Raw genomic sequence first — 16,283 nt, forward strand, 5'->3', positions numbered from 1 at the left:
TGTGTATGAATGGGTGAATGAGAAGCATCAATTGTACAGCGCTTTAGATAAAGGCGCTATATAAATGCCAACCATAAATGCCAACCAGGAGAAGGTCCAGACAAAGCTGACAGGAAGGTGACAGTAACGCCAATAACTATGCATTACAACAGTGGTGTGCAGAAGAGCATCTCTGAACACACCACATGTCAAACCTAAAAGTGGATAGGCTACAGCAGCAGAAGACAAATAGGTCTTAAAATAAATCTAATAAATACCTAATAAAGTGCTCACTGAATGTATACTTTATATACAGCACACGCACTCAAACACACTACCAAGATGCTGTTTGTTTTAATCAAAACAGAAAGAGAGGGAGAGATCTAATGTATTAGATACCTTTGAATATTAGTAATTGTATGAAAATAAGTTCATAGTTTTAACCAGTTCAATTCCCATGGACTGTATGAGAAAACAAATTCTCAAAGATAGCAGGCAGTGCTACTCTTTCATGAGTAATGATTTATTTCAGTACTATATTAGGAAGAATATATCCAACTGCTTTGCCACCTGTTTTTCTGGCAATTGGAAAAAAAATGTATCTGAATCCAGCATGAGTTCAAAAGGAAATGTCTGCTTCGATCTGTTTGAGAAACGGGGGGTCCAGATTGATTAAGATTGTAGGCTGTTTACTGGATGTTTTTCAGAGCCTTTGCTGAAAAATAAAACAAGGACTAATGAGACATTCTAAGAATTTCTGCATTCATGCCATATTTTCACATGTAAAATAACAAGGTTTAGGTCATATTTTTACAATGCTGGGCCGCTGCACTTGCTGTTGTATAGACGATGATAATGATGACACCAGGAGCATTATGGGCTGGCTTCTCGGGGAGGACAATGGCAGTGTACTCTTGAGCACAGTGTGTAACTTGGATTGTTCTGGATAAGAGCATCTGCTATAAGTTTGTCATGTAACAAAAGCCAGGTAATACTGAAATTGTAACTGGAAATCTAGCTAGCTATCCATGTTGTACAGGCATGTACAATGATGATTATGATGATGGTGATGATGACCCATGCCTTGTAATCTAGTATCTCATTCTCAACCGAGGCAGTGACATAAATACAGATACACTGCAAAATAGCCACTGGCCTCAAAGCTGTAGTGTCATTTGCTGTGGTCATTCACCAAGACAGCAGTCCAAGTTCTCTTCAGACCACATCTCTATCTTGTGCCGAACTCCATTAGTTCTCCTTCTTGCCTAGTCCCGGTCCTTTGAATGCCGAGCAGGCTCAAAATTGTACAGCTGTGGACGTTCATGTTCATAATTACTGTAATTGGATGTTTGACCTTGCCCATCCCCACTGTGGGGTTGAGTACAACTCTAGAGATTCCCTTATGCTTTGTCACTTTCAGTTTCAAGTTTTTTGAGTTGGGCATGGCTAATAACATTACCATATTGAGTCCTACTGTTGTGATGTGTTACTTAAAAAAAATATATGTATAAAAGCCCATTACTACATTTCCCTACACATTATTGTGCTGGCAGTGCTAGCTGGCACGGCTAATACAGATAGCCAGTGCTAACCCAAGGCTTCGTTGTCATTTTGGTCCTTTAGAATAGTGTCATATTTTTTATGTTGGCAACTCCAATTTCTTGGTTTTGAGGAGATATTTGTGTTCATATTCAAATTGCAGTGTATATCTCTAAAATGTGTGTAACTATACTGTATATATTCTTAATTAAATATCTAACACTTTTTCTAATTTTACTCTCAGTCTCTCTCTCTCACTCATTCACTCAAGCATGCTTGCACGCATGCACAGTTTTCTAAATTGTCTAATGAATTGACCTTTGTATTTATGAATAGTGAGAATCCAAAGTCAAAGAAAAGACTGAAAATAGCTTGGAAAAAAAGTAGATTCACATGTAGTGTGATTCACATTAAAAAGATAAATTTCGAATGAAACTACTCAAGGCAATACAATTTGTCAATTAAGGATAATTTGTTCTGCATTGTGCCTGTGTCTGCTAGAGATTTAAATATAGTTTTTTATGATAAATTCAATCAACTGGTACTTTGCAGTTAAACTCTAGATATAATGCTTGCATAAAATATTAAAGAACTGAAAAATTATGATTTGGAAATTTATCTGAGTGTCCCAATGCGAGAAGATAATTAAATTTAGTTCCTGATGACAAATGTGGCTCTTGTGACAAAGTAAGGTTTGCAGAGGAATGTGATAAATACCCAAGAAGTATTACCAGCCTTTTTGTGGTATTAATCACCCCAGATTGTAGACAAGAAATAGAGTTATCATTACCAGTGTGTGTAAATTATTATATTCATGATCAAGATATTGATAATCAAATGCTATGTCTCAAAATGCTCAATTATAACCATTAGTGCTTTATTATAATGAGTCTGTATCATTTTGAAATCATTCATATATGATGACTACAATGCAAAACCACATTTTTGATACTATAATACTGATTTTGGTTACAGATGACTGAAAGCCCCCAGAAATAATATTATTTTAATATCCCAATGAAAATGTAGACATAATTATTTTACAGAATAAAGCTTTTATTGGACCAAAACATAAGCTTCTTACATGCTTATGTAAATGAACATTCTAGAAGTTCAGGGGCTTTCTTCCTTAAATGAAAGTGACAAAGTTGTCAGTCATTTTGGTTTGTGAACTCTCCAAAGCTTATGAATCTTGCTATAATAAGGCAACTTAGATAAAATAGCTATATTCTTCAATGGTCCTGGCTAAAGGAGGAAATGAAATGGTGTATCTTTGAGGCATTTAGGAACTTCACAACAGAAAATATGTGCATGGGAAATTTGCTGTTCAGCTCAATATGAAGGCAGGGCAAGGGTAGCTGTCAAAACCAAAATGTAATGAGGAGAATCTCCCTCTCATCTCAGTACAGGGTAAACAATTTAACAATATAACCTGCTTTGACTGTCGAGTAGTTTTGGATTTTGAAATGACACCAGTCAGCAGTTCATAAAATCAAGTGGTCCATTGAAGGATCATCCTCACAGGAAATGAACAACTTTGAGTGGTGCAGAGAGCCTCTGATCCAATTCAGAGACGAAAATCACTTGAGCTCTTCAAACACACTTGTGTCCGACATGCCCAAGGCCAGAGCAACTTCCTGTGTGAAAGAGCCAGGTCACATTGTTTTACCAATTTGTTGCTTATTTACCTTTTTTTATGAAATAGTTTTATTATATACACCGATCAACCACAACATTAAAACCACTTATTTGTAAATCAGTTTTTACATGATTACAAATGCTTCAAAAAATAAAGACCACCCACCGTATTTAAAAATCAAATCAGTTATTACCAGATGTAATAATAACTTTTGAATATGTCGAACAACCTGATAAATGACATCATAATCAAGCTCTCTATAATAAAAGTGACGATGAACAACGCATTTTCACCAGTGCTAATATAGAATAGCGAAGAAGAAAATAAAAATCTGTCGGAAAAAGCGGTTTGAAATGTGAAATTACTGCAGCTCCTGACATGAAGGTTACTGCTGCTGTTGTCCAGAGGTGTCCTTTGTTAGTTTAGATGAGATTACATGACTTTGTTTCCCTCTGTGCGGATATCCTTCCCACCACTCAAACAGAAATAAGACGGTGCGGGTAACAGCAGCGCAGTGCGCTACAGTAAATGAAATATGTGAGGCATGACAGAGCTGTTCAATAGGACAACACAGCCGGGCTCGTGCCTCTCATTCTTATTCATATTCAGGTGAAGAGGAAACAAACAAAGGCTGATAGCCTGGCCGTACAGTATCCAGGGAAAAATATTTTGATAAACAAGTACACATACAGTACATGTGTGTACTCAAACACACATGAGCAAGCACACACGCACACACGCAGGCATACATGCGCGTATGCACGCACACACACGGGTAAATGTTTAATCGAAACAAGTGCACATACAGTATATGTGTGTACTCAGAAATACACACAAGCAAGCACGCACACAGGTATGCACACACACACAGATGTGCACACACACGCATAACCGAGCAAGAGACCAGACCAGCCACTAAGGCATGCTGGAGTGACAACCCAAATGACCTAGTAAAGCAAGGACTCTGGGACACAGGCAGGGAAAATAAATAAATAAATAAAAATCAATCAGAGCAATTAAATTTAGGAACTGGGTTAGATAGGCTTCCTAAATCGTTAGCTTTTTTCAGTGCAATCATGGGCAATCAAAGTCCATGCTGTGACAGTGGTGATCATTGTTTGACATTTTCAGCACAAAATGAATGCCTGTATACAGCATATAAGGTGACAGTAACTCAAATAACAACGCATGACAGTGGTGTGCAGAAGAGCATCTCTGAACACACAACGTGTCAAACCTAAAAGTGGATAGGCTACAGCAGCAGAAGACCAATAGGTATTTCAATAAGTCTAATAAATACTTCAAAGTGCTCCCTGAATGTATACTTCATATACAGCACACATACACTCACTCACTTACACACACACCTGCATGCGCACACACACACACACACACACAGTGGTATGCAGAAGAGCATCTCTGAACACAAGACACGTCAACCTGCACGTTGGATTCAAAATTAATATGAGGTTAAAGTGCAGACCGCCAGAAAAGAAGTGAGACCATATATCTATATCAGGTGATCCTCATAAGAATTGCAGCCCTTCTAATACACAGCCCCCACCCACACACGCACAGTGTTCCCTGTCCTGATCGTTGAGTTATTTATGAAATAAATTCATAAAACATGTCTTGTAAAATCAATAAAGCAGCGGATTACACAAACTACGGAAGGACACATTTCAAGACGAGAAGGGTGTGTAGAGTATGTGTGCAGATATTACTGCCCGGTTAATGCCGTAGTTATTATAGTAGTTAGAGAGATGGCACAAGCCTAAGGCTTTGTCATACCGCATATGTCATTTTGAGCCCGTCAGAGAGAGGCGGAAGAAAGGAACGTGTCTTCCGGGGGTGGTTCTGCCAGCCAAGGCCGTCTAGAATGCGAGAGCGAGGTGTCGGTCGGCAGCCTTCCCCTGCCACGGGTGCTTTGATCAGCGAGCACTGGCACTGCCATTCTCCCGTGCCTCCAGACTGCTACATGTCCATCTCTGTCCAGTCCTGATCCACCAGAGGTGCTGTCCCGCTGCTAATTTGGAGCAGATGCAATGCAGTCTGTAAGTATGCATAAACAGTGAATATGAGTTTAAAGTGTAGACTGGCAGCTTTAATTTGCAATTGCTGACCGGAATGTTTAATTTGCAATTAAAAATTCAATTGTGGACCGGTGTTGGGGGTAGAAAGAAACCTGTAACTAAAAAACAAGTCTGAAGTCGCATATGAGCCGATAAGCGGACTTATCGGTTTCAGCTCTGGTATCAACACCGATAACACCGGCCTACCTGTTACTTGCTGTAGGATTGGCTGTAGGATCGGCACCATTCCACCATTCATGTCCTGCATCTACAGTATGTAGCCTGTTCAGCAAGTAGACCTATTATCTAAATCACAGTGGTTTTGCTTCATACCATGTTTAGAGTTAAATCACCTAATCCCCCATTCTTAATGTCACATTAGGAATATAGAATGAGTTTGGAAGATGCAAACCACTTCATGATGCACACAACTGATAAGCCTCAAGGGCAAAGTTTGCTAGAAAGTAAATAAAAAAACATTCTGGAACAGTGAGATTGGAAGACCTCCACCCCTATTCTCTGTTGGATTGAGATCTGGGGACTGGGCAGGCCATCACTGTCATGTTTGTGGAAGCATCTCCAGATGGCGCATGCTTTGTGACACAGCACATTTTCCTGCTGGAAGTATCCATTTGAACAAGGCTAGACTGTGGTCATGAAGGGATGTACATGGTTAGCATTAAGAAAATATTAAGGTATTAAGAAAATATTCCCCACACTATTACACTGCCAGCCTGCAAAGTTGTCACAAGGCAGATTTGATCCATGGATTAATGGTGTCTACACCAAATTCTGAACCTTATGTTGCAGCAGAAATAAAGATTCCTTGGACCAGACAATCTTTTTTTTTTCCAATATTCAGTTATCCAGGTGATCACATACCTACTGAAGCCTCATCTTCCTGTTCTTAGCTGACAGGAGTAGAACTGGTCTGCTGCAGTAGCCAATACATATAAAGGTTTGATTGTGTGTTCAGAGATGCCCTTCTGCACTCCTCTGTTGTAAACAGCTGTTATTTGATCTTATGTGGCTTCCCACCCAATCTCCACTGACCTCTCTCATTAACACGGTATTTTTTGCCCACTGGAATTTTTGTTTGTTTGTTTATTCCCTGTGAACTAGAGAATGTAGTGCACGGAAGTCCCAGGAGGGAAACTGTTGAGATGCTGTAAATCACCAAGTCTGGCACCAACCATATCTGAATGGTTTATACTTTGAATTCCAGCCATATTATTTGCTGTTTGCGTTAATGGCAGGTATACCTCAATAAAGTAGCCAATCGCATATCTTGGGGTAAAGGAAACTGAAATTGAAAAGCTTGCAAGTGGCTGTTCTCTGTACTCTATAAGGGAGTCATAAATAGCGTCGTATTTGAGTAGCTTGTACGACACAACCGCTAATGTTCCGAAACCATACTTACTCCCTGTTGGCAAAAAGGTGACACTTTTAATTAAATTTGATTTCTTCTACAATTCAGCATAATCCAACTGCAATAAAGGAAGGATTATAAAAATATGAATATGGTATCCACTTGAACATACAATTTCACACATTAAAACATGAATTCATTCATCATTCATCAAATTCAAGTTTCTAAATTATATTTTATTTAACATTTGGAATTAATCATAGAGTTCTGCAAGTTCTGCATTTAATCAAAATAATCATTGATGCTCCAGTCCATATTACATCCTCCTGTATATTACAAATCTAATCAATATTTAACATGGACATGAGAAATTCCACCAAAAGAAAAAACCTGTACATATGCATATGTAGAAATGGATAATCACAGGAACCTACGGTATATAAGAATATATCTGTTTTCTGTTGTATGGGGTTTAAAGCTAAATAAAGATAAATATATGCAACTGAATAAATGTTCATTGTGTGTTAATGGTCAAGTATGCTGCAGTCATCATCTTTAGAAATGTTACTAGTTGTAACCATGGAGAAAGAACCCGTGTGATCATCATGATGTCATTGTTTTCTCAAATCACTGGGACCTCTGTCCAACGTTATTTTAACGAGATTCTTCTATGGGAATCTTGTCTGTTCATATTTCAGTGTGGCCTTTATTTCTAAACTGTATTACCTTGAGTCAGCACATATGCCATAATTATCTTTGTATCTTTGAAAGTGCTTCTGAATCAGGCAGTACTGGCTCACAATGGTTTGTGGTATTGGTGTACAATTTCAGAATGCTATAATAGGTGGAATACAAAGCTTTGAAAAGGTGGGATGTTTGCTTTTGTTCTGTATATATTCAATCCCTTATCAAGACCTATACACGAACAAGACCCCTCCGTTCTGCCACTTTGTGCCGTCTGGCGCCTCCCCCTCGCCACACCTGCACTTCACGCTCACGACTGCTGTCTGTCCTGGTCCCAGAGTCTCTGACCTCCTTCAAGCGCAGACTGAAGATCCATCTCTTCAGGCTACACCTTTCCCTCCCCAACTCACAATCACCATGATTAGCCTTAGACTGTAATGGCACTTATGTATAGATATCGTTACTTGTATAGTTATTGTTGTTTTTATTGGCTGTTGTATTGTTGTATTCTAGCTGCCAACTGTGGTATGCTAGTTTGAAAGTTGATTGTACTCTTCAAGGGTTCTGAATTTCTGTATGGTTACACTAGGACTCGGAACTGTACTGTCCTCTCAGGTCCTCTTGGCACTTATTCTTGTGTTTGATTTGCACTTTGTTGTACGTCGCTCTGTATAAGAGTGTCTGCTAAGTGCCACGTAATGTAATGTAATGTAATGTTAATTAGTGTGATTATCCGAAAGCTTTATTTATTTTTGACTAGACAGTTAGAATTTTTTTATGTTTTGACATGTTTTTTCTCTGTCATTTTTTACACTACATACATATAATTATACATCTTATACATCTAATTGTTCAGTGTTTCATACTGATTCTCACGATGTTAACACTTATTATAAACATTTGTTCAAGAACGTATTCAAATGAGCTCATGGGAGCCAATGCTGTCACAATAGCCTCTGCCTTCTAGAAAAGTTCATATTCACTCACTTTACTAGGTACACCAGTACACCAGATTGTAAATGCAAGTATTTAAACACCGTAGTATTAGCAGTAGTTGCAAAAGTCCACCAATTTGCTGCAATCACACTCTGCATTTTCTTTAGGAAATGCACATATCCGGTTTTAAATTGCGAGAGCAGGTGAGCACAAAATGAACAAGTGGAAGATAAATTCTTAAACATACAGTTGACTGCTTTCATCGAGGATTAATTGCGCTTGGCTTTGCAGAACCTGTACACATTGCGTGAGCCCGTGTTAGAGATAGAAGAAGAGGTGGGATTTGAACCAAAGCCTCTCCCTCGTTAGCATTCAGCTAAAGAGGAGGAGCAATGTCGCGGTACCCTGCTACGAGCCTTCGCCGCACTTCACCCTGCTTACTAGCGAACTAGCCGAGCTAACCCTGCTACACAAGGATACAGATTTTATGCTTTTTTGCTTGCTTATGAATAATGTGAGGTGAGGTGGGGATGAAGGGCAACTAATGGCACTATACTAAAGCCTAAAAAGTACAGTTCATTTTGGGTTTCATGTCTATTACTGTATTACTGGTGGTAATGTCAGAATGACTAAGACATTCAAAAATTACTTAAAACATGAGCTGTCAATCACTGTTTTGTTTGAATCAATCTGAAGGGTCTCGCCAGTTCAACAGTGTTAATAGTCTGATCAAAACAAAATGAATCAGTCCTAATTTCCTGCCAGAACCTGTTAGTACTATTCTCAATTGAAGTTCTTACAACACAGAAATTATGGGGAGGTGATTTTGTTTTGTTTTTACTCCACACCTACTAATTGCTTCAGCTCATGATAATAAATGGTAAATGGTAAATGGTTGGCATTGCTATAGCACCTTTATCTTATGTGCTGTACATTCGACTCTTCTCATTCACCCGTTCATACATGTGAGGCACCAAACAGCATTCTTGGGTTAGATGTTGCTCAGGGACACTTTGACACACCCAGGGTGGGATCGGATCGGCAACCTCCGACTGCCAGACGACTGCTCTTACCACTGGAGCCAATGTCGCCCCATGACTATAGTAAGTATAGTCATGCACAAAAAAAAATAGTTTCAACTGAATCTATGGCATCATTAGTGTCAAATTTGTGACACTACTGTCTAGAAGAAAGCTGTTATCTATAAAGAAGGCAGGCAGGCCTTGCTTTGGAGTTGATTTGCATCTTCTGCTCTTGGTGGCCTTGTCAGAGTTTAGTTTAGTACTCAATCAAATAAAAACGACCTTCCAGCTTAACCATGATCAAACTCAAGGATCAAAGACAACGAGAAAATCTTTAAGAAAAACAAAATCACTTGACAGACCATTGAAATCTCTAACCCTCAGTCCACTAGAGCTGAATCAAGGAATACACAAGCAATAACTGAGGAATCTGAAAAAGCAGTCAGACTTCTACCATGGTGAGTCACTGAGTGGAAAATGCTGGAACAAAAACAGCAGCCAGGCCATGTCCTTACTTTCTAATCCAGGGATGGAGCCCGATACTGATAATGCAAATACAAAGAAATACACAATTTTATTTTCATATATTATTAATTTATTATTATCTGAGCTGAGGAAGATTCATGTGCTATTAAAAATATGGTTCAGACAGACACATTTTCCTGTTCATAAAAGACATATAAAAGCCTTGTTTCATGAAAACAACACTTGTATCCATACATTTACTGGAGGTTCAGTCTGTGTCAGTCACTTGCATCAGGTCGATAAGATCACCTCATTTGATAAGTGGCTACACTTGAAGTGAAAAGTAGTATTTTGGCATGCAGCTCGTATTTCAGTACTCCACATTAACAGCAATTCATGAATGTACAACCTATTGCCTCAAGCGTTGACATCATCACCCACGCATAGTTTTCTCAGATGGCTTAAGTATAATCAAGCAAACATTCATTAAGTTTTAATAAATGCCTGAGTATGCATTGGATTTTAACATCATGGGCTATGTCAGTTGTACGGCAAATATAATTTTTTCTTATGCATATCATACCAGTTGAAAACTATGGAAAATTGCAGTGTGGAAATTAGATGTGACTTGGTTGGGAGAATTGTAGGTTCATGAGTCTATTTATGCAATGCCGCTTGTATCTCGCTCAAGTCATATTTTAATTGAACAAAAATAAATTAATCCTTTCCAACGATGAAAGCCTGATTACCTGTTTCTATGATACCTGTAGGTGAACATAAGGGGGGGGGGATGAACCACACAACACTATTTATCTGTGCAACAGTGACTCTTCAGCAGGCTTGAAGTTTACTTGCCGTTTGTTCTATCAATGTGTGTCCTGCTCGTCCCTGTTTCATTTTATTTGACATTGATATGTGTGTATTGCACCGACTGCAAAGTGCATCTCCCCAGACAACTTGTTAACTTTTAAAGGCTGATAGATTCAATAGGAGTTTGGCCTGGAAGGCTGGTGATCTCTACTGAAAATCTGTGGAAAGGAGCACAGAAATAAACCCCAGAGATTAAGGGATGTCAGTTTCTCACATTTAGGAAAAGACAGCATCACTTTACTAAGCGCAAACCCTTGTGCAGGGAGCTGTGCCCATCCTTGTTCTTCACAGAGTGTTCAATCCCGCAACTGCATCAGAGAATCAAACCTGTAATGTTCTGGATAAATATACAGCTCATTAAATGCCATATCGCGCTGTCACTCCACACAGCGTTGTTTCTGGCTTTGAGGCTGTACTATACACTCAGGAAACAAAAGCTTCAATATGAGCAGGAGTTAAGGACTATTGTGGGCTCCATGTTGAGTTGGCGGCTGAAAATATCGATAATCAATCAATTAGTTAATTGTAATTAGTAATCATACTCTTATTCAATTGTATTACACTGGAGCCACTTAGCAGAAGTGGACATCAGTGTTACCTAAATTTAGGTCATAAGGAAATACATTTTTGTTCTTCAATTCTCTATTTTGCTTAGGATCTGACTGTCACACAATGGCCTTTTGATGGCATGTTCATCGTGATCTTCCTTCATCACTGTAGAGTGGGATTCATGAATTAATTTCCCAAGGTGTAAAATAAAAAATGACTTGAGAGCAGTAATCACACAGCTGTTATTATAGTGCAGTATATTTTCTTTTCTTTTTATGCTCCTGCTGTACCCTTGAGGACATCATTTTTAGCATTTTCCCTTCTACAATTGTGCCTTTTTTCTATTAACTGACATAATTTTGAGCTGCATAGACATTAATCACCTACCAAACCATTTTATGTAGCTGTCATATTGTTCCAGGCCAACAGCTTGGTGAGGGACAAATTTAATAATGAGGACAGTTTTTCTCAAATAATCTTAACAAGTATCTAAAACTTTCTCTTAATAGAGAAACACACCTTGTAATAGACAAATAGAAAAGATTACAGCAAAGCAATGCACTGTGACAGATTGTGAGGTTATTTACGTCGAGGGGTGTAATGTAGATAATAATCAGTTTAACCTTTTTTGACCTCAATTTACATTTATGTTTCTGGTTTTTGTGCGAGCTTGTATTTAGTCGCTGTTATTTTTTTCTTTTATTAAAGCTAAGGAACATGTGTCACATAGGTTGGATTGAGTCCTGCATATGATCAGTTTTTAAGAATCTCATATTTTGAAATGCATGTTCTACATTTTTCATATTTCATGTATTCCTGTATTTGAAGCTTACAGAGTATATATTTTTACTTTTTCTACTATGACTACTAGTATTAGGGTGTTTTTCTTATTTTCAATATAATTATTGTTTATGTGTATTGTTTTAGGCGGCACGGATGATGCAGTGAGTAGCACTGCCGCCTCACAGCAAGGAGGTCCTGGGTTCAAATCCCGTCGGCCGGGGCCTCTCTGTGCGGAGCTTGCATGTTCTCCCCGTGTCTGCGTGGGTTTCCTCCGGGTACTCCGGTTTCCTCCCACAGTCCAAAGACATGCAGATTAGGCTGATTGGGGAGTCTAAATTGCCCGTAGGTATGAGTGTGTGAGTGAATGGTGTGTGTGCCCTGTGATGGACTGGCGACCTGTCCAGGGTGTATTCCTGCCTTTTGCCCAATGTATGCTGGGATAGGCTCCAGCCCCCCTGCGACCCTGTTCAGGATACGCGGGTTCAGATAATGGATGGATGGATGGATGTATTGTTTTAAAGTAAACTCACTTCTCGTATTTGATGGGGAACTTCACTGCACACTGACAGACACATTTTCTAGAGGTCCACTTTCCAAATATTGTGAAGTTAAATGTACTATGTACATGTGATCATACATTTCATCGAGTGGAATTTGCAGAAACATTGCTCTATGTATAAAGGAGCATACATGACTTGGCTGTAAAATGATCAATCTCATTCATCAAATCATCTCACCTATTACCTAATGAACTCTTCATAAAACCCTCTTCAATGTTGTGCTGAAGTCAGTACAGCGTTGTGATTATCCTGTGAACCTGTGGACATTTATGTTGGTTTCTAGCCTATAAACAAAACGATTGGACAATTGTTATAAACATTTATTTGTAATTCTAGATGGTGGTTATTATATCTGCAAACGTCCAGTAATGTCATAAATCAGTGGAAAATAGTAAATTGGCATCTTTGCATCCCTCATGATTTAACCATCTTGGAATAGCCCCTTTTATCTTAAATCTTCAAATAGGAAAAAAGCTCCGTGTGTGACCTATAATTTGTTGTTTTTCTTTGTCTTATCAATATGAGTCAACATTTAAAAAGTAGGCTTTGCAAAAAAAGCATTGTAACAGCAGATGATCAGAACTTGAGGTTTGAGACATTGGCCAACTTCAACCATAGAAGGTATTTATGAACTCATACACTAAACAACTGTACAAGGTATTTATGAACTCATACACTAAACAACCATATAAGGTATCCATGCTCATACACTAATAACAGTCATTCAGTTTTCATATTGAAATTCATACTGTTTTTGAATTGTAGATTGTAATTAATGAAAGGTTAAGCAGTGTTAGTAATAATATTTTAATTACTTTAATTTCAAATTGTCGGACCTTAAAGGGATGTGGCAAACAGGTTTGTATGTTGCATTCATGGAACTTTGGTTCTGTGATATTGACATACATAAACAACAACGGATGCTATCTTCATACAGAAAAGGTTTTGTATCAGCTAGGTAGATTATAATAATGCATAAAAAAGGAATGTGTTATTAAAAACTTTTTCTCTATCCCCATAATGGACTAGGAAATACTATCAGCATGACAGCCGGGTTTTACAGGTGAATATAGCTTGTTACCATGACAACATTAAGCTCACAAGTACATAATCACAAAGGAACCACATGAATGAATAGATGATTGATATGTAATCTAACTTCAATATGACATTTTCAGTGACTGGTTGCACCAAATCTTGACACTTACAGAAATGTTGGAGCAGATATTAGACCCCTGTTGCTTGTTGTTGTTGTTGTTTTTGTTTTGATTTTATTTTATGCAGATGCGGATTTTCATTCTCCTCAAAGGCAAAAACACGTGGTTTGCCTGATATCGCAACCCCAGGACATTATAAGCACTCCGAGAGGCCATAGAGGATGGGAGAGAGGAGCGAAACCGAGTTTGCGAGCGCGGCAGCATAATCTGGCCTCCCGCTATGACCTAAGGCTGACACGGAACGGCGTCAGCGAAAGCGGGTTCAAAGCCGCGGCTCCGGCTCCTATCAGAAACGCGCGGTCTCCGGGCGCGGATAAAGGGTTTCCGCCGGTCTCCCAGCACGCCGTTCAGACGCTAAGCGAAGGGGAGGAGAGTGCCTCAGCATTGTTATTGCCCTCTGAATAATTTAATAGCAGGTAAAATGTATTAAGGTCGGCCTGTCATGCATCTTATCCCGGGACATCCCTGCTCCGCTTTAATGATTTATTTGGACAATAGCGCACATTACGTACCCAGCGAGCGTCCCTAAATCGACACAAACTGCCCTCGCGCTCTTCATCCGCCTCGGCTGACTGGCCGGGACGGCCTGCTGATGCAGAATAAATTGGTAGTTTAGGAACCCCGCACGTCTATAATCAAGGTAAGCTGATGTGCCTCAGCACTCAGCCACGCCGCGGACGCCCAAACTCATATCTCAGACTGTCCCGAGGCCCGGCGGAAATACTCCCAACTCTGCCCTCTGCAGTTCATTAAGCTGACAATGGAGAAGAAGAGCTCCATTTCCAATTTCAGACGATAGATACAGCCTTCCAGGATGCCCGTCTTGTGTTTGTCTTTTCAAGCATATAGATAGCCTTTCCAGGAATGGAAAATTCTACAATATATGGTAAAAAAAAATATGGAGTTACATTGATTTATGGAGGAAAATGTGAATATTTTGCAGCAATGTTTTGCAATATCTGACTTTTTTTAATGTGCTCGTATAGTGTGACATGCCACAATCCTTTCTGAGCTTGATATTATATTTCATTTCAACCTATGTTCAATTTCCATAAGGGAGGCAGCTACACTAGTCTAACCATATTCATCCCCTCCCATGTAACAGTCAATTTTAAATCTTTGTTTTTTTGGATTTCTTCACTGCAATAAATCTTGCTCACCTGGCTTTTTATGTGATATGCAATATGTTTTTACGTAAACAAAAATGTATGGTAGCTCTGTTAGAGTAAGATTTGTGCTTCAATGTTAAAATCAATTTTCAGCTTGAAACAATCCATAGAAGTAAACAGCATATATATTGCAACAGGTGAAAGATGAATATACTGTAGATTATTATTGCAACTGACAGTAAGAGAGAAAAAAAATCAAGCAAAAGTATTGTCTATTTATCTTGATGATGCTCGCATTAGACTTTTAATATCTTGAAAACCCCTAACTTATGTAATTAGCACTATCTGTGTTTACTTCAGCCATTTTCAAGTTAATTTTCTGATAAAGGATATTCAGCTTTAGGGAAACACTGAAAGTTGCGTGCAGCGTACTGTAAGACAGGACTCCGCAGCAGGGAGACGCGGGACCGTGTTTGTGCGTGCGCGCGTCTGTTTTTCTCCCCGTGTCAGACAGACGACGAGCGGAAAAGCGCGCCTCGGTGACTCCCATCAAAGGAGGCACGGAGGCGATGCTGCTCAGAGCCACCAATCCATGAATCAGAACGCTTTAGCTGTCACGCAGGCCTCGTTGAGCCACTCACACTTCCTGTGTGTGTGTGTGTGTGTGTGTGTGTGTGTTTCCCCATGAAGGCCAGAGAGCCAGTGTCTCCTTCAGTGATATGTACAGAAACGGGTTATATGCAGAAGCAATTATTCTTCTGGGCAGGGAGGAAATAAAGAGTTCTCCTGTGGGAAGATGGTGGATACTGAAGTTCTGGGGGAGTAGGGGCTGATGAGTGGGTGTAAGGAGAGGAGGGGGGGGAGCTTTGGGTTGGAGAAGCGCTAATTCCTGTGGAAGGGGGAGGGGGGACACTCATATTTTTTCTGGTTTTTCTTCCAGATGACCGCAGGTGTCCCGATGCTGAACCAGCCTGTAATTCCCAGAATCCCACAGCCCACGCTTCACAGACGCTCGCTGTTGTCAACACCCAAAGACACGGCGGCTCACGAGCACGCTGAGAACCCTCAGAGAGCGCGAGGCAGGAAACCGTGCCGTGTGCACGTGTTCCGGGCCCACGCGTGTGTGCAGGCCTGGCTCACTGAGAACATACATGCCTGGACCGCCGTACCTGGAATCACGTCTTCAACCTTTTGCTTTATTTCAGTATTAAGATATATTCTCGACTATAAAATGTCCTATTAATTTGCGAAGAGATGTGGAACATGCCGGATAAGTGGGAGGTCAGATGGTGGTAGCCTTTACAGGCCAACTCTGATGTAGTACTTTCCTGAGTTTTTTTTTTTTTTTTGCAATCACTGCATGCCAAGAAGTCAGCTTAACTTATTCTACGCATGATCGCGTATTAAACGTAGCCTCCCAATAACCATCATATATTTAGCTTTTTGCTTTTTAAAGCGCTATGGATGCCACTGTGTTGCAAATCTTCATT

The sequence above is a fragment of the Conger conger genome, chromosome 17, assembly GCF_963514075.1.
Source record: "Conger conger chromosome 17, fConCon1.1, whole genome shotgun sequence".
In the NCBI taxonomy this organism is placed as follows: Eukaryota; Metazoa; Chordata; class Actinopteri; order Anguilliformes; family Congridae; genus Conger; species Conger conger.